The following is a 21,133-nucleotide window of genomic DNA, read 5'->3' as shown; positions in this document are numbered from 1 at the left end:
ATCAGACGCGCATCCCCACCCTTTGCTCCCGCCCCCGGCTTGGCTCATCGGCTATTGATTTGGCACCCGAAGGACCCCAGTGAAGGAGGTGTCCGAGAGATGTGCCTTGAAAAATAAAAAAAAAAACCCATTAAAAGCGAAAAAGAAAAATGCCCCGTCGAAGCTCGAAGCCGGGAAATCGACGCCCGAATAATTTAAACGCGGATTTCCCCTTCAAATTCGTGGAAGATAACAATTTAGAATAAAGGGGAAGGAAAAGCCCACCCAGCTAGTGGGGTGGGGGAAAAAAAATGAGAGTCCAATATTTTTCCTCCCCCGCGGGTGTCAAGAGTGGGGGGGGGGGGTCTGGCTGAAGGGGCTGAAACTGGGATTGCATTTCTTGACAGGAGTGTGCGGGAACAGCTGTTGTTGCTGACCTCCCCCTTCAGTCATGTTAGCCCCTGATGTGATGGCGAGGAAACCCCGTTAGGCAGGCGCTCTTCATGACGGTGAGTTCCTTTCGAGTATTACAAATTTCTCTTAAATGTCTTTCCCTTATTTTCTCTCTCTCACACACACTCCCCCCCCCTCCCCTCCCCACCCTTCCAGAGAGAGAGAGAGAGAGAGAGGTAAAACAACAGCCCCATGGAAAAAAAATGCCCCTTATCCCTTTTTATATCTTTAAAAAAAAACACCCCTCCCTCCCCTCAAACCACCTTATCCCCCCCTTTTTATCTAATGAAAAGGAACACAGTGCAGACAATAACCCGAGTGCTGGCCCATGTGTTCCTGTCGCACGTCATGTTGCAAGCTGCTACAATGTATCTCTTTTCCCTTTGAAGTCCCAGCGAATGGATACATGTCTCGGCGTTCCATTTCCCTGTGCTGATCAACCCTCCCCTCCCCTCCTCAGGGTTGTACCTTGACTCCCCTCCTTGTCCTGTTCTTTCACCTCCCCCCCCCTCCCTCCTCTCCTTGCTCTCCCCTCCACCTTATTTTCCAAATCGGTGAAAGTTTTCCTTCTCCTTCATGTCCCTTCCTCTATCTTGAGGCCCACTTTTTTTTGAGGGGGTGGGGGGGGGGGAAACAGCCTCCGCTTTCACCGTTGTAATCTTTTGGACTTCTTGTGAAGGAGATAAACTCGCAAGGGTGCCTGCGTGGAGAAGTGATTTGTGGTCCAGCAGTTGTTCCTGCTTCGATTTTTGTTTTGACGCACCATGGGCTCTATCATTCTCTCCGATCTTCTCTGAAGTCTCTGCAGAACTTAACTCTGTCCCGCGTTGACTTTCGGAAAGTTTGTATTTCGCAGAATGTTCTGCAAGTTGTGTTGTTTCACATGACTGTTAACTTTTCATAAAGTAACGATGGGGAGTTCTCCCGTTCTCCGTCCAGGGGTTCTGATGCCCATGCTACGGTTTTGCTTGACCTTTCTGAGGTTGTCACCTTTTTTGACGTGGTTGTATTGATATTCAAATTTGCCTTTGGATTGTTGGCGGCTGAATTATATTGATGGATCAGTTTTCTTAGGAGTCTTTAACCTCTGGTTTATATTTACTTGCTGGTCTGTGAGAATAGTAGATTTGCTGATACTTGTGACTGGATATTTTCCCAATTATTCCCTTCTTTCTGCACCCCCCACCTTTTCTTTCCTGGTTGTGTTGATCTTTTATCTCACCATTTATATCAGACCTGAGCATTGTTCCACAATTGATTTGGTTGTTTCTTATCTCGGGTCAAAGGTTAGTTTGGAATGTGTACTCTTGTCCCCTCACATGTGGGATTTTTGCCAAGTTAATTTTAAATAAATGATGTAAATATGATGTCAAAAAATGTAGGTCCAATGATATGATTCACAATTGTGTGGCATAAATAGAGAAAAGGGGCGGGAGCAAAGAACTGCCCTTTCATTAGGGGTGATAAGGCGGTTTGTTGCTTTATATCTGGGTGGAAGGATTGTTGATCTGAGTCCCTGCCACTAATGTTTGGCACCAGGAATTAGAATTTTAGTAACCTGTTTCTACTTTGTCCAACTTGTAATTAACTGCTTCCAGCATCCTTCCTCCTCCGTACCACTCTCGCAATGCCTTACAGACAGTTGAGGTTAGATGTTATCTCTCCGACCTAATCATCCCCTTTGTAGGCGCTGGCATTGGCTGTTTATTAATTTAGCTTTTGCAGACTTCAACACTTTTCAAAATTTGTGCATTTTTTTGTGAGGGGGGGAGGAGGAAAAGCTTTACATTCAGCAAATCAATCAAGCAGATATGATCTTTGTCCAATTTTTCCCTTCGGGTAAGCTGAGCAGTTGGCTTCACGAAGAGATAAGGTGTTGGAAAAAGTACCTGGGGGTTGGAAATCAGGAATTAAAAACAGGAACCGGTGGGCAACTGTCTTGTCATTGAGAAGCGGGAATGGAAATGGGTGTGATTCAGCTGCATGGAAGTTCAGCTGGATTGATCTGAGAGTTCCTGTGCAGAGTAAGGTACAAGAGGACAGGCATGTATTCCTGGAGCCTATTGCCCAGTGAAAGAGAAGTTATAGCCTGTGTGCTGTTACTGGGAGCTCGCTGGGTTGCACTCTTGAGTTGGGAGGTCCAGAGGCTTGGACTGAATATATTGTCATGAACATGTCACAAAATTCATAATTTTGAGGCAGCATCACAGGGCAAACATTGATTATAAACCTTCTTACAAAATAAATAAAAATAGTGCAAGAAAAAGTCAAAGTGAGGCAGAGTCTGTGGTTCGTTGATTATTCAGGAATACGATGGCAGAGGGGAAAAAGCCGTCCTTGTGCTCATCTTCTGGCTCCTGGACCTTTTTCCTGAGGATAGCAGAGTGAAGAGGGCATGGCCTGGGTAGTGGGGGGTCCTTGACAATAGAGGCTGCTTTCTTACGACACCGCCTACATCACCTTTTGTAAATGTCCTCGATGGATTGAAGTCTGGTGCTCAGGACGTCACAGGCCGAGTTATGAACCCTCCGGAGCTTTTTTTCTTGTCCTGACCGTACCAGTCAGGAATGCAACCAGACAGAATGCCCTCCATGGTATATACTGTGGACGTTTTCGAGAGACTTCGGCGACATACTGAATATCCTCAAACAAAGTTTAGCTGCTGGCGAGCCTTCTTTGTGATTACGTCGACGTGGAGGCTCCAGGACAGATCCTCGGAGATGTTGACACCCAGGAATTTGAAGTTCCTGATCCTCTCCACTGCTGACCCCCTCAATGAGGACTGGGTCGTGTTCCCCTGACTTCCTCCTGAAGTCCACACTCGTCTCCTTGGATTTGTTAATGGTAAGTGCAAGGTGGTTGTTGTGATACCATTCAACAGGCTGGTTTACCTCCCTCCCACTGTTCCCTCTAAGCTATGCGCGCACACGCTTTGCAACCAGCGTAATAAGGAAATTAATGCATGAACAAAAGGTTAAAATTTTAACTAAATTACGTTACTTTGTAGGATGCAATCGTTCTTGTAGGATTACTTAAAACATGTCAATACAGTTTTATTAGCTATGAGCGATTGGCTGGACCAAAATGATCTTGAAACAATTTTAAGTTTACATTTGCATTCAGTGCGCACGTGCTTTGGTCACAGGAAAAAAGTTTGCACAACATAAGATTTTGGTGCACACTGACTAAAAATTAGAGGGAACATTGCTCTCTCCAGTACTCATTGCCATCTGTGATTCTGCCGACAACCCCAGTGTTGTCAGCAAATTTGTAGATAGCATTTGAATTGTGCCTGGCCACACAGTCGTGGGTGTACAAGCACGCCTGTGTTGATTGTCAGAGAAGAGGAGACGTTGTTTCCAATTCGTGAGGACTGTGGCCTTCCGATGAGGGTGTGCAGAGGCCCAGGGATTGGAGCTTGTTGACCAGCACTGAGGGAATAATGGTATTGAAGGCTGAGCTGTAGTCGATGAAGAGCTGTCAGATGTATGAGTTGCTGTTTTCGAGGTGATGCAGAGCTGAGTGGAGAGCCAGCGATACTGTGTCTGCGGTGGAGCGATGGTCCCAGTGCATCACTGACGGAATGCCAGGCATTAGTGTTTTGGGTGAAAAGGCTTCTTAGCTGAAGTAATGCTTGCAAGGACCATCCTTCCTGATGTCCTGACCAATAATTATCCAGTCCCTTCCATATTTGCTGTTCATAAATTGCCTGCTTCATAAGAGTGACCGTGATTTCACTGAAATTGTTGTATCTGGTCACCAATGGTCTAGTGTAAATGGCTGCAGAGGTATTTTAAAACGGTTCGCTGAACCGCCAATTTAGCGGTTCGCTGTGTGAAAGGGGCTATGGTCCCTTTCTGTCAGGTAAATGAAACGTGCTCCATTTGAAGCCAAAGGCTGTATTGGATACTTGGGAAGGCTCATTCGGAACTCGCTGTTCCAATTTGCTAACTGGTAACATTTTGCTTTACTGCATTGTATGGTGGACAGCAGTTCTGCCTCTGAGTCAGAATGTTCTGTTACAAGTTTCATTGGGTGTCCTTGAGCAGAGTCGAGGTTGACAGCCCCAGTGTCAGAACTGAAGGAGTGCTCCATTGTCTTTACAATGTGCTTTTAAACTGAGATCTCTGTCATACAGACATGAGCTATTCAAAGCTCCGATTTATTGTCAGAGTACGTACGTGACATCACCTACAACCCTGAGATTCAGTTTCCTGCGAGCCAGGCAGAATCGCTAATTACGGGTAGCAGTGAAGAAAGAAATGTGTACAGAATGAATCCAGCGCCTTGTCATTAGTGGAGTAAAGGCGAAAGTCTGCAGATGCGGTGGTTGAAGTCAAAACACGACGCTGGAGAGACTCAGCAGATCAAACAGCGTCCTTTATATAGCAAAGGTAAAATTAATTAGCCAACGATTCGGGCCTGAGTCCTTTATCAAGGTATGACCAAAATGATAGGGAGGAGCACTGGCCCACAGGCAGGAGGCAATGGGTGAATGAGGGAGGGAGGGTGGCTCTGAGAATGGAGAGGGAAGGGGGTGGAGAGCTGGAGGAGAGGAGACAGGGACGAGGAAGAGTGGGGAGTGGGCTAGCAGAAAAGTCGGTGTTAATGCCATTTGGCTGGACAGTGCCCAGACAGAATATTAGGTGTTACTCATCCAATTTCAAATCAGGTTTATCGTCACCTGATTGTAAAACCCGACGAAATACTGCTCTCCATTCCACGGTGCAAAACACACAGACACACAACCAGACATAACACACAATACATATGCAGGACAAGTATTTTATCTACACAAATATTATTTCATGATTGTGATGGTCTTGGATGGTCAGTGTGAGGAGTTTATTCCATCGTTCAACGTTCTCGCTGCCCGCAGGGAAGAAGCTGCTCCTCAGCCTGGTGGCGCTGGCTCCGATCCTCCTGTATCTCTTCCCCGATGGGAGCAGCTGAAAGATGCTGTGCGGGGTGGAAGGAGTCCTCAGTGATTTTGCGCGCCTTCTTCGGACAGTGATCCCGGTAGATCGCGCTGCTGGTTTGTGGTGGGGGGAGGGGGAGACCCCAGTGATTCTTTCTGCCACTCTTATAGTCCTGTGGATTGACCGCCGATGCACATCTCTGCAGTAACTGATGCAGACGCTCTCGTTAGAGGTCCTGTAGAAGGTTGACATGATGGCGGCGCTCATTTGTGTATTGTTTTCTGTGTCTTGCTCACGGCTCGAGACGCGGTGAAGGGCTCTGGCCTGAAGCATTGTCCATTCTCCCGCTGATGCGCCTCAGCCCGCTGAGTTCCTCCAGCGGATTGTGTTTGGCTCCAGATTCTCTGCCTAATGTGTCCGCTCCTTGCTGCATCACAGACTACCTGGTCATTATGACATTGTTGTCTTGGGAGCCTGCTGATTCGACTCCTGCATGTCCCACAGCACAACGGTCCCGGCAGCAATGAGTTCATCCTTGTGCCCTTTAGACATGCATACATCACAGGAACAGGCAAGCCCAATTGATGTAGAATCCCCTGTTCATTTTTGAACAGTGGTAGGAAACCCACGCTGACAAGAGGAGAATGTACAAGCTCCTTGCAGACAGTGCCGGATTCGAATCCCGGTCGCTGACGTTGTAACAGTGACGAGCCAATGGATACTTTTCTTTTGAACGGGCACTTTTCCGACTCCACCCCCGAATATTCAGATGCTATGGTCAGGGCCTCTGTCCTCCCTCACCTCATCTAGCCAGCCTCCCTACTTTTGATTTTTAGCCCAGCTGCAGTCCCATCTTCCTTGGTGAAGACTGGGATAAAAAAATCTTCACTCGGCAAGCAGCCGTGGCCTCTCCCTCGTTGAGGAGATTTCCTTTCGTTTCATTCTCAAACTCACTCCAAACAAAAAGGCTGGGGAAACTCAGCAGGTCAATCAGTGTCCTTTATGTAGCAAAGGTTAAAAATGTATAACCGATGTTTTGGGCTTGAGCCCTTCGTCCAGGTATGTATCAAGGCCGAGGCTGTGAAATTGAGTCTGGGTGAGTACACAGTCGTGGAGCTCAAGATAAGCAGGGGTTACAGATGGGGACCAGTGAGAGAAAATCCCACAGAACTCCCTTCAGAGAGCAAAGGTGAACATCTTCTGGGTAGGGGAAACGAGTCTGGGTGAGTACATGGTCATAGAGCTCGAGAGTGAATCAAGTCTCGGTGAGTATGTGGTCATAGAGCTTGAGAACACTTCGATCAATCCTTTCCTCCTCACCAGTCAACAAAACTTTTAGATTCCCTTTTGTACTTGCTGCCAGCTTTTCTCTTGTTCTCTCTTTGCCTCTTGTTCTCTTTACTGCATTCCCTTAGAGTTCTCTGTTCATTCTCTTTTGTGTTAATGACCTGACATCTGTCATAAGCCTTTTCCAATTTGACTGCACCATTGTTTTGCAGTTGACGTAAAATGGAGGCATGGGTTTGCAGTAGATTCAAGAAAATGTTGGGGCGGGGGTGGGTGGGGCGGCAGATGAGGTTCTGGTGAGGCCGCATCTGGAGTACTGCGTGCAGTTCTGGCCTCCTTGCTTGAGGAGTTGTTGCAGAGGAAGTTCACTAAGTTGATTCCAGAGATAAAGTTTGGGGGGGGGGGGGGTTTGCTTATGAGGAGAGATCTGACAAAAATATATAAAATTATTAAAGGCATAGATAAGATAGAGGTAGGGAAGTTGTTTCCATTGGTGGGGTAGTTGAGAACCAGGGGACATAGCCTCAAGATTCAGGGTAGGAGATTTAGGACAGAGATGAAGAGGAACTGCTTTACCCAGAGGGGGGTGAATCTGGAATTCGCCGCCCATTGAAGCAGTGGAAGCAACCTCAGTAAATATAAGGCAAGGTTGGATAGATTTTCAGAGTCGTGGAAATTAAGGAATTTGGGGAATGTCAGGTAGGTGGAGATAAGTCCATCGTCAAATCAGCCATGATCCCATTGAATGGTGGAGCAGGCTTGATGGGCCGGGTGGCCGACTCCTGCTCCTAGTTCTTATGAAGGTCAATGCTGAGAAATGTCAGATTAAGTAGGAACAATTAGGAGGAAGTAAACTGTTCCATTGGGTACAACAATAGGAATACTGAGGAGTATGGCATAGTTCTTTGGAAATGGTGACACAGGTTGAGAAAGTGGTTGAAATAACTTTCAAAACTCTGAACTTAAAAGTGGAGGTATATAGTGTATTGCAGGAGCAAGGAAGGCACTTTGTACCTTGACAAAACAGAAATGAAGCCACAGTTGAAATATTGCCCTGTTCTGGGCACCAGACTTTAGGACAGGTGCGAGATTAGGAGGGGAATGGAGGGCTGTGGACTGGGTGTAGGTCAGTAGGACTAAGCAAAATAATAGTTTGACACAGACTGGAAGGGCCTGTTTCTGCTCTCTATGTTCTACGTGAAGGCTTCTTGGAGGGGATGCAAAATTATTATCAGGGTGAGGGTTGTCGGTTTACTGGAGAAGCGAAGGGGGTCTGCTGGAGGAGTTTACAATCCTGAAGCTGAGGGATGGGGGTTACCTTTGATTTTCATGGAATAAAGGACCAGGAGTAGGCCATTTGAACCTGCTGAATTTAACGGATGGGTGGGAGAATGATTCCCACTGACGGGTCAAGTACCAGTGAATTCAGAAGACTGGAAAATGACATGGTGGGGGGTGGGGGGGGGGGTGGGGAGAAAACCTTTTTCTACACCTTGAAGTTGAGTTTTGGAAGGCAGGATTGGTGGAAGTCGAGTTTATTATCATCTGATTGTAAAAGAACATGAAACAGTATTCTCTGGTCCTCAGTGCAAAATTCGCAGACACACCACCAGACATAAAACGCATACAGACATGCAACATATGCAGGACTAGTATTCATATATACAAATTAATATTGTTTCATGAATGAGGTCTCAGATGGTGAAATTGAGCAGTTCCTTTGGTCATTCAGCATTCTCACTGCCCTTGGGAAGAAACTGCACCTCAGCCTGGCGGTGCTGGCTCTGATCCTCCTGGATCTCTTCCCCAACGGGAGCAGCTGAAAGATCCTGTGTGCAAGGTGGAAGGGGTCCTCCATGATTTTGTGCACCTTCTTCAGACCATGATCCCAGTAGATCACATCGCCTGGGGAGGGGAGGGGGGAGGGAGACTCCAGTGATTCTCTCTGTCACTCGTGATCCTGTAGATTGTCCTCTGATCCATTTCTCTGCAGGAACCATACCCACACTGTGATGCAGCCGGCCAGGATGCTCTCGATGGGGCTCCTGTAGAAGGTTAACATGATGGTGGTCGGTAGCCTTGCCCCCTTCAGTCTTCTCAGGAAGCGCCGTTGCTGTTACGCCTTCCTGACAAGATGTTGAGTGTCTACAATTGGTCACTAGTTAAATGAACTCCAAGGAACATCATGCCCTCCAATCTCCATTACAGAGTTGTTGATGTGTAGTAGAGGGTGGTCATTCCTGCTCCTTCTGAAGTCTACAATCATCTCCTTTATCTTTCTTTTCCACATTCTGGATGTTACTCTCCTACCGTATCACGAGATTTTCCACCTCCTTTCTGTAGTTGCTGATGAGGTGAAAGACTCTTGTGTCATCTGTTGGATGATGCAGTCGTGGGTCAATAGCGTGAACGGGAGCGGGCTGAGCGCACGGCCCTGAGGTGCTCAGCGTGGACATCATCCTGGACAGACCGTGATCTTTGTGATAGGAGGTCCAGTTACAGAGAGGGATGTTGAGCCACCCGCCCAACCATGTTCCTCAGGCCCCGACTGTGGACATACCTGGCATCTGAGCTCCCGGCCCCAACCATGGACATACCACCAGGTCCTGGCATCTGAGCTCCTGACCCCGTGATCAACGCAGGTACTTGCCGAGCTGAAAAGTGTGACCTGTATAAATGTAGATCTCCCTCTCCAAATTTGACCCAAAATATTGGTCCACAAAATTCGATGATTACATGAGTACATCCGGTAGCTTTCTTTTCCAAGTGTCTGTCATGATTCTCTCCCTTGCTCCATTGAAGGGGATGGTTTGCAAAGCAGTGCTGGGTTATCAGAGTTGTTCTCTGGGCAGGTGAGTACGTGACTGTGATGTGGATGTTGGGTCTGCCTGCACAGAACCCAGACTCTTACAACGACCAGTGGCGGTACTTTTGAAATATTAGTTCTTGATCGGAGGCTGTGTGTTGGCAGGTCAGCTCATGTTGTGGTGCTCCTCCTTGTGTCACAGCTGCTGTGTCCACGGTCCAGCGTTGTCGATCAGTGGCAGAGTGATTTGATACATTCAAGGAGCAGGCGCTGGTCAATTTGCTTGTTGTGGGTATTTGGAGATCGCAAGATCTATGAGCAGATGTAGGCCTGTTGGCCCATCGAGTCTGTTCCACCATTCCATCCATTCTCTCCGCCTCACTCCCAGCCTTTCCTCTGTAACCCTTGATGCCCTGGCTAATCAAATACCTATCTATCTCTGTCTTATGTGCGGCCAATGACCTCACTTCCACAGCCGTCTGTGGCAACAAGTTCCATGGACTTGGGATCCTCTGACTAAAGACATTTTTACACATCTCTTTGAAATTGGCACCCTTTTATCCTGAGATTATGCCCTCTTGTCCTAGAATCTCTTACTGCATTATGTCTGCTTGGAGGTTCGAGTTTGAGGCTGCGATGGCCCCAGCAGACTAGTATCCAAGCAGTATGGCAGAGTGCATTCACTCCGCAACACCTCTTGTACAGTGGACTTCCTCATCTGCTCAGGCATTGGCACCTTCCCCTGCAGCAGCAGAAAGCGCCACATTTGCCTCCACGCCTCCTCTCTCGCCACCATTTGGGGACCCCAACAGTCCTTCCAAGTGAAGCGACACTTGGCTTGTGAATTTGTGAGAGTCATCTATTGGATCCAGTGCTCCTGTCATGTCCTCTACATCAGAGAGAGTGGACACTGACTGGGAGATCACTTCTCTGAGCACTTTTGCTCTGTCTGCTGACATGTCCATCCGTGGCATCATGTCAAACTAAGGTCACCCACAAAGTGGAGGAGCGACACCTAATTTTCCGTCTGGGCCCTCTCCAACAGGATGGCATCAACATCGACCTCTCCGCTTTCTTCTTGCCCACTCCCTGTTCTCCCTTCCCCATTCCCTCTGTCTCCTCTCCTCCAGCTCTCTCCCCCCCCCCCTTCCCTCTCCATTCACAGAACCACCCCCCCCCCTGGCCATTTGCTGCTGTGCCCTCCCTCCCTTATCCATCTATTACCTCCTGCCCCTCGCCAAGCCCACCACCATTTTCTTCAGGCACCTACCTACATTTTGCTCATGCCTTGATGAAGGGCTCAAGCCCGAAACATTGGTTATACATCTTTACCGTTGCTCTACAAAATTTACTGTTTGACCTGCCGAGTTTCCCCAACTTTAGTGTTTTTATTAACTTTTCTTTTACGGTTTGATATCCTCTGTAATTATAAATAAAGCCCAGGACTGAGAGGGGGAAGATGTCCTGAAGTGCAGTATTATACTCCCTGAGAAGGTTCTGTCTGTCTGCATTGTCTTGGTACCTCGTGGTGGACAGGCAGGGGGCATCTTCACTGGTGCAGTCCACTGACCGCTGGACACAATGGGTCAGGTGGAAAGGGAATGGTTGGACAGTCGGTCCTTGCAGTGTGGGATTGTGTCTCTTGGTGGTCTGACATGTGGCAGCAATATGTTCGCCATGATTAAGTTGCAACTCTAAAAGAAGAGCCAACACCTGTGACCTTGTCGTTTATGTCTGTGTGTGTGTCCGCGCGCAGTGTGTGAGGGGCTTTGCTCTGTAGACCGGGCTGCAGTGTGCCTCAAGATTTTACTCGGGATGCTCATTCAAGTACCTCTCCGGATGCCACAGTGCTGTTATGGTTCCTGCCTCCAACGCCACTTCTGGCAACTCGCTCACTCCAGCCACGAACTACTCTCTGTTTAAAAATGTATCCCTCACATCCCTCTCAGCTTAAACCTCTTGTTTTCGACACCCCCTACCATGGGGGAACTGGTTATCTACCTAATTGTCACGGTTTGCTTAGTGGTTAGCGCCATGCTGTTACAGCGCCAGTGACTGGAGTTTGAATCCTGTGTTGTCAGTAAGGAGTTTGTACGTTCTCCCCATGTCTGCTTGGGTTTCTTCTGGGGGCTCTGGTTTCCTCCCACCGTTCTAAACGTGGAGGTCAATTGGGTGTAATTGGCCGCACAGGCTCGTAGGCCAAAAGGGCCTGTTGCTGTGCTGTACATACAAATTTAAAAATAAAGAACCCCCGTTGTTTCAGCGCCAGTGACCGGGATTAGAATCCAGCGCTGTCTGTAAGGGGTTTGTACGTTTTCCCCGTGTCTGCGTGGGTTTCCTCCCACCGTGCAAAATGTATCGGGTTTAATTGGGTGGCAAGGGCACGTGGGCTGAAGGACCTGCTATAATGCTGTATGTCTAAATTTAAATCCACATGGTCACCTCCCAGCCTCGGAATGGTGGAAATTCCAGACCTTGGGACCCAAGCAGCTGAGGGCATGGACACCCGTGGCAGAGTGATAATTCAAGAGTAATCGGAGTTCAGAAGGAGGTGGTGGTTGGGGAGGGGTAAGTCTAGTCTGTGGCAGAGAAGAAAGATGAAAACTGCTTAATTTTGTCTTCCAGAGTTGGATGCAAGGGATGAAAATGGACAGCTGTAGTGAGAACAGTTCAGTGGACAGAGTCCTTTCCCTAAAAGAATGAGGGGTGGTCTTGTAAGCCCCATTCACGCTGGCACTTTAACCCAGTAATATACCGCCAATCTACCGGTTAACATGCCGGTGTGCACGCAGATGTCAGATCGTCCTGGGGATGAGCCGCTGAGGGAGGATGTATCATCACCAATTTGTTTTGAATCGGCATACCGGGTTGCCCAGTGTAAAAGGGACAGGGGGGGTATGCAGGATGTCGCTGCTAGAAGAGAGGCGTCCCTTTGCTCTGGGATGCCAGGTGGTGAGGGTGAAAGGATGCAGAAAACCAGTTAACATTGGTTCGCAAAAAAAGCTATTTTGCACCGGTTTGTTGAACCGGCAATTTACCGGTTAGCCAATATGAGAAGGGCAAATCGAAGCACATGATCTCGGGGGGGTGGTGACGGACGAGATATTCTCACAACTGAGAGAGCCGAGCTTTGCATTATTATTCGGGTGTCTGCCTGTTTTTTTTCTCTCTCCACATTTCTGACTAAGGCCTCAGGCCTTAAACTTTCTAGGGATGCTATGTGACCTGCTGAATTTCTCCTGCCTGATTGTGTATTACACATCAAATGAGGACACATTGTTCCAAGATGAGCTCATGGTGGCTGAGTTCCGGGGGGGACGGGACGGTGGGACCCCAGAGGATCACGTGTGGTTTTTTTTAATATATAGTTTTTAAAAAAATTTTTTATTTTTCACGCTATGAACCATATTAATCAAAATACACACAAGCATTTTCCCTCGAATATACACAGTGGCATTTTCTCCCCTTTTTTCTTCCCTCCCTCCCTCCTTCCCCACCCCCCTCCAAACCCATTAAACATTCAAGATATACAATACAATAAACCCATTAAACAATGTCACCACACAATGAAAATAAACAAGAAAATTGTGTCATCTACTTTTGCACACTGGATCAGGTCATTTCATCTTCTTTTCATTCTATAATTTTAGGGGGTGGAGGTCTGCGGTAAGCCCTCTCTGTTATGTTCCATGTACGGTTCCCAAATTTGTTCAAATAATGTGACTTTATTTTTTAAATTATATGTTATTTTTTCCAGTGGAATACATTTAGTCATTTCCATGTACCATTGTTGTACTCTCAGGCTCTCTTCTGATTTCCAAGTTGACATTATACATTTTTTTGCTACAGCTAAGGCTATCACAATAAATCTTTTTTGTGCTCCATCCAAATCGAGTCCAAGTTCTTTACTTCTTATATTACTTAGAAGAAAGATCTCTGGATTTTTTGATATGCTGTTTTATGTGATTTTATTTAATACCTGATTTAGATCTTCCCAAAACTTTTCCACTTTCTCACATGCCCAGATTGCATGTTCTGTTGTTCCCGTTTCCTTCTTAGAGCGAAAACATCTGTCTGATATTGTTGGATCCCATTTATTTAACTTTTGGGGCGTGATATATAGCCTGTGTAACCAATTATATTGTATCATGAGTAACCTTGTATTTATTATATTTCTCATAGTTCCAGAGCATAACTTTCCCATTTTTCATTTTTTATCTTTATGTTTGGATCTTTTTCCCACTTTTATTTATTTCATCATTTTTTTTCTCTTGCAGTTTGATGTACATGTTTGTTATAAATCTTTTCATTATCATTGTTTCTGTAATCACATATTCAAAGCTGCTTTCTTCTTGTAATCTCAGCCTGCTTCCCAATTTGTCCTTCAAGTAGGTTTTCAGTTGGTGGTATGCAAACCATGAGTTATTCCATATTTGTCCTTCATTTGTTCAAATGATAATAAATTATTTCCCAAAAAATAATTTTCTATTCTTTTAATTCCTTTTCTCTCCCATTCTCTAAAGGAAAGGTTATCTATTGTGAAAGGGATTAGTTGATTTTGCGTCAATAATAACTTTGGTAGTTGGTAATTTGTTTTATTCCTTTCTACATGAATCTTCTTCCATATGTTGAGTAAATGGTGCAGTATTGGTGAACTTTTACATTGCACCAGTTTTTCATCCCACTTATAAAGTATATGTTCTGGTACCTTCTCCCTATTTTATCTTGGTCCAATCTGGTTTTTCCCTTGTTTGATAAAAATCTGATAGGTATCTTAATTGTGCTGCTCAATAATAATTTTAAAAGTTTGGTAGCTGCAAACAACCTTGTTTGTACCATTCTGTTAATTTATCTAGCACTATCCTCGGTTTCCCCCCCTTTCCATAAGAATTTCCTTATTATTCTCTTCAGTTCATTGTAGAATTTCTCTGTTAAAGGGAATTGGTAACGATTGGAATAGGTATTGTATCCTTGGGAAGATATTCATTTTAATGCAATTTACCCTTCCTATCCATGTTAATGGTAATTCTTTCCAATGTTCTGTCATCCTGTAATTTCTTCATTAATGGCTGATAATTTAATTTGTATAGATGGCCTAGATTATTATCTAATCTAATACCTAGGTATCGGATTGCTTGTGTTTGCTATTTAAATGGTGATTCTTTTTTAAACTTTGTGAAATCCGCATTATTCATTGGCATTGCTTCACTTTTATTTGCGTTGATCTTGTACCCCGCTACTTCTCCATATTCCTTCAATTTCTTATTAATTCTTTTATTGATATTTCTGGTTCTGTTAATATACTATGATGTCATCTGAAAATAAACTGATTTTATATTCCTTCTCCTTTATTTTTATCCCTTTTATTTTATCTTCTGTTCTTATCAGTTCTGCCAATGGTTCTATGGCTAAAGCGAACAGTGAGGGAGATAGTGGACATCCCTCCCTAGTTGACCTGCTTAATTTAAATTGATTTGATATATATCCATTTACTGTCACCTTTGCCAAAGGTCCCTTATATAATGCTTTAATCCAATTAATATATTTCTCTGGTAGGTTGAATTTCTGTAATACTTTGAATAAATAATTCCATTCTACTCTGTCAAAGGCTTTCTCTGTATCTAAAGCAACAGCCACTGTTGGTATCTTATTTCCTTGTACTGCATGGATTAAGTTAATGAATTTCCAGACATTGTCCGTTGTTTGTCTTTTCTTAATAAATCCAGTTTGATCTAGTTTTACTAATTTTGATACACAGTCAGCCAATCTGTTTGCTAATAGTTTTGCTATTATCTTATAATCTGTGTTAAGTAGAGATATTGGTCTATTTGATGCTGGTGTTAGTGGATCTTTCCCCGTCTTTGGTATTACTGTAATTATTGTTGTTTTACATGAATCTGGCAAGTTTTATGTTTCTTCAATCTGGTTCCTTACTTCCAGGAGAGGAGGAATTAATAAGTCTTTAAATGTTTTATAGAATTCTATTGGGTGTCTGTCCTCTCCAGGCATTATATTGTTCGGTAGCTTTTTTAATATTTCAAATGTTTTTATCAATTTGTTTTGCTCCTCTTCTTGCAATTTTGGTAGTTCAATTTTAGCTAAAGGCTCTTCTTTCCCTTCGTCCTCAGTTTGGTATAATTGTTTGTAGAATTCCTTAAAGTTTTCATTAATCTCTGTTGGGTTATATGTAATTCGTTTGTCCTTTTTCCTTGATGCCATTACAGTTCTTTTAGCTTGTTCTGTTTTAAGCTGCCAGCCTCGTGTGTTTTGTGCGTTTTTTCTCCTAGCTCGTAATACTTCTGCTTTATTTTCATTATGTTCTTCTCCACCTTGTATGTTTGTAATGTTTCGTATTTTATTTTTTTGTCTTCCAATTCTCTTTTTATTATATCATCCCTTGTTACTAGTTCCTTTTCTGTACTTACTATCTCCCTTTCCAGCTGTTCTCTTTCCTGATTGTAGTCCTTCTTTATCTTGGATACATAACTTATTATCTGCCCTCTAAAGAAGGCTTTCATTGCGTCCCATAATATAAATTTGTCTTTCACTGATTCCGTATTTATTTCAAAGTACATTTTAATTTGGCGCTCAATAAATTCTCTAAATTCCTGTCTTTTAAGTAGCATGGAGTTTAACCTCCATCTATATGTTCTTGGTGGGATGTCCTCCAGTTCTATTGCTAATAACAGGGGTGAATGATCAAATAACAATCTAGCTTTATATTCCGTTTTCCTAACTCTCCCTTGGATATGAGCTGACAACAGGAACAGATCAATCTTTGAGTATGTTTTATGTTTACTCGAATAATATGAATATTCCTTCTCCTTTGGGTGTTGCCTCCTCAGGATCACGTGTGGTTGATGACGTTTTAATTTAACGTGTAATTGTTGTTGTAGTTCATCCTTCGTAGTCGAAGATGACCATGGCTTCAAAATCAAATGGGAGATTGGTGGCTATGGGTCCAAAAGTGACTGGTGAGGCCAATCTGGGCCCTGAAGGCTTGCCCACATGTGGGACACAAGTGGGTGGATGCTGCCATGGCAGGGGATGCTGTTCGGGCCTTGCGCACAGCGCGCTTTCGTTGCACCTCGGTGATGCGCCTGACTTCAGCTGCGCGGGCTCCTGTGATGATCTTGCTGCGCCAAGCTGGACGGTCGATGATGTGTAATAGAAAGGTGGTTGTAATTACTGCCTCTTGTAATTTTGTTGCCACATGTTTATGATGGTTTAGTTGTAGTTCTGTGTTTTGTTGTAATGTTCTAGTTTGAATAAAGTTTGAATGTTTTTTTTAAAAAAAGATACTGAGGTCCATTTAAATTTATTCCTGTACTGTGCAGTAAATCTCTGGAGGTTTCTGCCCTGGAGGGTTGTGGTGGCTGGATCCTTGAAAGTATTAAACAGAAGAGAGTTTTTTTTCCCACCAAGAGTTGAACTGAGGGCTATTGTTATAGACTGGATGCTTCACAAGTCTCCACAACCAGAAGAGCCTGTGGTTTGAGCCCCTTCTCCTCCCTTTTCCATGTTGCCCACTTCCCCCAGTGGGTTAAGAGCAAGGAAGCAAGCACTTGTGATTATCCATGAGCCCTTTGTAGTGCTCAGTGCTCGTTGACAATGAGCTTGCTGTCATGTGTGCGTGTGGCAGGGGCAGAGGGCAAAGCAGTGGATGAGGTTTCTTCCGTGGCATCTGGACTGCTGTAGCTGCTTGCCTTGGAAGCAGTCGGGTGGGGCGGGATCTTCCCTCGACACGGTGCACAGCAGCTGCATGCCCTGCAACTCACGTGTCTGGGTAGGGCAAAGGGCTTCAGATGCACCACCCCCTCAGGTCTTCCCCCACCCCCCATGTAAATTTCCTCGTTGACAGGAGGACTGCAGCGGTTCACTGCCACCTCCTTGAGGGAAGTTAGGGACAAGCAATAAATGCCAGTCCTCTCTCCAATGTCCATCCCGTGATTTTTGTTTCTGAGAGGTGCACCAAGAGTTGCAGGTTTTTAAAAATCTAATCAGAATTGACTGTCTTGAGCATGCCACAAAATTCGTTGTTTTGTGGCAGCATCTCAGGGCACATATTTACTATGAAATAACATCTAAATATAAATTGGTGCAAAAATCAGAGAAAGTGAGGTAACATCTGTGGTTCATTGTCTGATGGTGGAGGGGAAGAAGCCGTCCTCGTGCAGCTGAGGGCTCGTCTTCAGGCTCCTGTACCTTTTTTCCTGGGCCTGGGTTGTGGGGGTCATTGAGGATAGAGGCTGCTTTCTTAAGATTCCGCCTCTTGTCGATGCCCATGATGGAGTGAAGACTGGTGCCCGAAATGGCAAGGGCCGAGTTCACAACTCTCTGGATTTTTTTTTTTCCTTGTCCTGTGCTTTGGCACCTCCGTACCAGTGATGCACCCAGTCAGAATGCTCTTCACAGTACAATGGTGATACTTACAAGAATCTTTGGTGACGTTCCAAATCTTCTCAAACTCCTCATGACATGTAACTGCTGATGGGGCTTCTTCTCTGATTGCATCAACACGGAGGATCCAGGACGGATCATCAGAGATGATAACAGCCAAAAAGCTTTTAACCCTTTCCTCTGCTGACCCCTCAATGAGGACTGGTTCATGTCCTCCTGACCTCCCTTTCCTGAAGCCCATGAACAACTCCTTGGTTTTGCTAACGTTGAGTGCAAGGGGATTGTTGTGACACCACTCAAAAAGCTGATCTGTCTCCCTCTTGTACGCTTCCTATTGCCATCTGTGATTCTACCGACCACCATGGTGTCGTTGACTTGTAGACAGCTTTTGAATTGTGCCCGGCACACAGTCGTGGGTGAAGGGTGGGCTAAGCACACATCCTTGATGTGCACCTATGTCCACCCCTGCAAAATGGATGTTACTGCAAAGGTTGGCGTTGATTATCCACTGTTAATTTCTTGAACGGAGCTTCTTGCCTGGTTTGCTGGACTGTTGAGCATCGGTATTACCGTGGGAACAGCGGATCACACTCTGTCTGGGCTGCCTACAGCCTGACGGTATGAACATTGAGTGTTCCACTCCTGAGCATTTCCACAGTTTCCATCTGACCTTCATCTGTTCCCATTTGTCTATTCCACCACTGCCTTTCACTTTCTCCACCACTGCTCCCCCACTTCCTCCACCTTGGAAGGACTGTTTGGGACACCGAATGGTTCCCCCACCACTTTTTTATGTTTGTTATCTCCACTTCCCAGCTTGGTCTTGAGAAAGAACCCTGGCCCAAAATGATGACTGGCCCATTTCTTCTCTGTGGATGTTGCTTGAAACATTTCATCCCTCCATGTCCTCAGTGTGTAGCAATCAATGTGGGGTCATGGGCTGGTAAGACGGGAGCAGGCCTTTGAAACAATCTGCTCATTTTGTGGTCACTGTGGTTTATTAAGTAAAGAGTTTAAATCCCCAGTTGTCAAGATGGTCTCTGAACTTGTGCTGAGCACAGTCATTGATGCTGACGTCTGGATTATGTAATGTAAACACCCAGTTCAGGTGGTAGGAATGAGGCATTAGAGCAGGAGATGAAGGTGTGGTACATTCATGGAAGGTGTTTAGTGGGGCCAGCAGCAGATTGTCTCTCATCTTGATCAGGTTTCCCTGTGAGGCAGACCTGACTGTCATGGGAGCAGGGTTTCTTTGCTAGCCATGTTCCCGTGTTGGAAGTTTCCTCCTGACCCAGAGAGCATGGAGCATAGTGCAAGGGATGGTGGAGGCTTTTGAAGATTCTGTAAAACCCCGTGCCAGAAACCTGTAAGAACCTTCCACTCCCCACTCGCCACCAATAGTCGCCTTGGCCCCAACCCCTGTGACCGCAGGAGATGCTCCACTTGCGCCCACGCCTCCTCCCTTGCCACCATTCGGGGCCCCAAACAGTCCTTCCAAGTGAAGCAGCGTTTCACTTGTGAATCTGCAGGAGGTCGTCCACTGCATCCGGTGCTCCCGTTGTGGTCTCCTTTTTACATCCAAGAGATTGGGCACAGGCTGGGAGATCGATAGTGTGGATCTCTCAGTGGCCGCCCATTTCAATTCTCTACCCCTGCTGACCTGTCTGTCCAAGGGCTTGTGCATGGCCAGACTGAGACCTCCCCCGCAAATTGGAGGAACAACACCTCGTCTTCCGTCTTTTAATCGGATAGCATTAACATTGACTTCTCCGTTTCTGTTTAAACCCCGCCCCTCCCTTCATCTACCCCCCCTACCCCCCCCCCCTCCCCCGTTGCCTCTCCCTCAGCTCTCTTTCTCTCTCCCTTTACTGATTAAGAACTTCTGCGAGCATGGGACCAGGATCAGAGTATAAAATTACAGCTCAAACTTCGGGAGTGGAGTTCAGAAAATTCCTCTAAAGGTTATTAAAGGTTCTGTTATTGTCACATAATATGTAATTTAGAATGTAACGTATGAAATTCTTTAACTTTGTCTACCATAAAGTTGTCACTTTGTCCAGAGCCCCTCACAGAAATGAGACCCCAGCGAGGAACGAACTTGCGACCCCTGGTTTACAAGGCCAGTGCTCTAACCATCAGAGCCTCAACACTTGTTAAAGGGGATATTTAGTCCAGCCATTCCCAACCAAGGGCCACAGGACATTTAAGTAAAAATCTTGTTTTCATATCACCTCAGGTGATGTGTCATTTTGTTTTTTTGTGTGTAGTCAGAAGGAGAGGAGTGGGAAGAAAACCAAAAGGCGGTGCAATAAATAAAGGTGACACGGTTAGGACTGATGCAGCGTCAGCGACCCAGCGCTGTATGAAGGAGTTTGAATGTACTCTTCATGTCTGTGTGGGTTTCCTCCAGGTTCTCTGGTTTCCTCCCACCCTTCAAAACATGTAAATTGGGTATAATTGGGCACCATGAGGCAGAAGGGCCTCTTGCCGTGCTGTAACCTAAATTTAAAGAATTGACTGCTTTACAGGGAAGGGAGCTCATTAAAATTTGAGCTGAGGGAGCCCATTAGCCAAAAGAAGGTCGCAAATGGCTGGTTTGGACCTCTGTTTAATTCTCATTCCTGGGTTGAGGAAGATGAGCAAAGAGTGTGCCTGCCATCAAGGTCCCAGTCTAGCTGTGAGCTCAGTGAACGGTGAGAAAGCCAGGCCGAGATCCGCAGAACAGAAACTGGCCCAATTTGCAGAGCGCGTGCTGTACCTTTCCAGCTTTTACTCTGCTCAAAGACCTGCTCTGGGTACAGGTCAGCTGAAAGTTATTTCAAAACAATTCCTCGGGTTAGTTTACAGGTGTCTGTTCTCCACCCTGCATTGCAGGGATTAGCACTGGGGCGTCGATGTGTGTGAAGGGCGACGGGGGGAGGAAATTTGTTCTCATCACAATGCCTTTAGGGAGAGCACAGGCTGCAGGGAAGTTTAATTCTTTTTTTATTTCCCTCACTTCTAATATAAACCACTGAGTCCCGAGAGACCCATTGCAGCTCAGACTCATCTGGAGTCTTGTCTGACTGTTTAAACCCCTTGTGTGACGAAGGTTCCCCTTGTGTGTCAGACTGCTGTTTGTTTGCACACTAATGCAGCAACAAAAGCGCATGTGGGGTTTGCCGAACCGCTCTCATTCCGTCACTGCCAGACTCCAGTGGGCTTCTTCGGGAGCTGGTTGGAGGAAGAGGCCAGAAGGAGGGGACGTGGCTGCCTCGACAGGGGATTGGGGTGGTTCAGCCACCCTGGA

At 45.7% G+C, this 21,133-nt stretch overlaps 1 protein-coding gene across 2 annotated transcripts in view; it reads left to right on the top strand.

The window, feature by feature from the left end:
* The first annotated feature begins 445 nt into the window (after positions 1 to 445).
* LOC138748245 (BRD4-interacting chromatin-remodeling complex-associated protein-like) overlaps positions 446 to 21,133 on the top strand; it is a 142,235-nt gene continuing 121,547 nt past the window's right edge. Inside the window, exon 1 of one of the 2 annotated variants that reach the window (XM_069908078.1) lies at positions 446 to 488. The gene's annotated coding sequence lies outside the window, so the exon portion shown is untranslated. Of the gene's footprint in view, positions 489 to 4,562; positions 4,827 to 21,133 lie in introns of those variants that run through there. The other variant, XM_069908079.1, reaches the window with a different exon arrangement.

The sequence above is a fragment of the Narcine bancroftii genome, chromosome 13, assembly GCF_036971445.1.
Source record: "Narcine bancroftii isolate sNarBan1 chromosome 13, sNarBan1.hap1, whole genome shotgun sequence".
In the NCBI taxonomy this organism is placed as follows: domain Eukaryota; kingdom Metazoa; phylum Chordata; class Chondrichthyes; order Torpediniformes; family Narcinidae; genus Narcine; species Narcine bancroftii.
The sequence above is the reverse complement of the archived record's forward strand: the minus strand, read 5'-3'. Positions and strand labels throughout refer to the sequence as shown.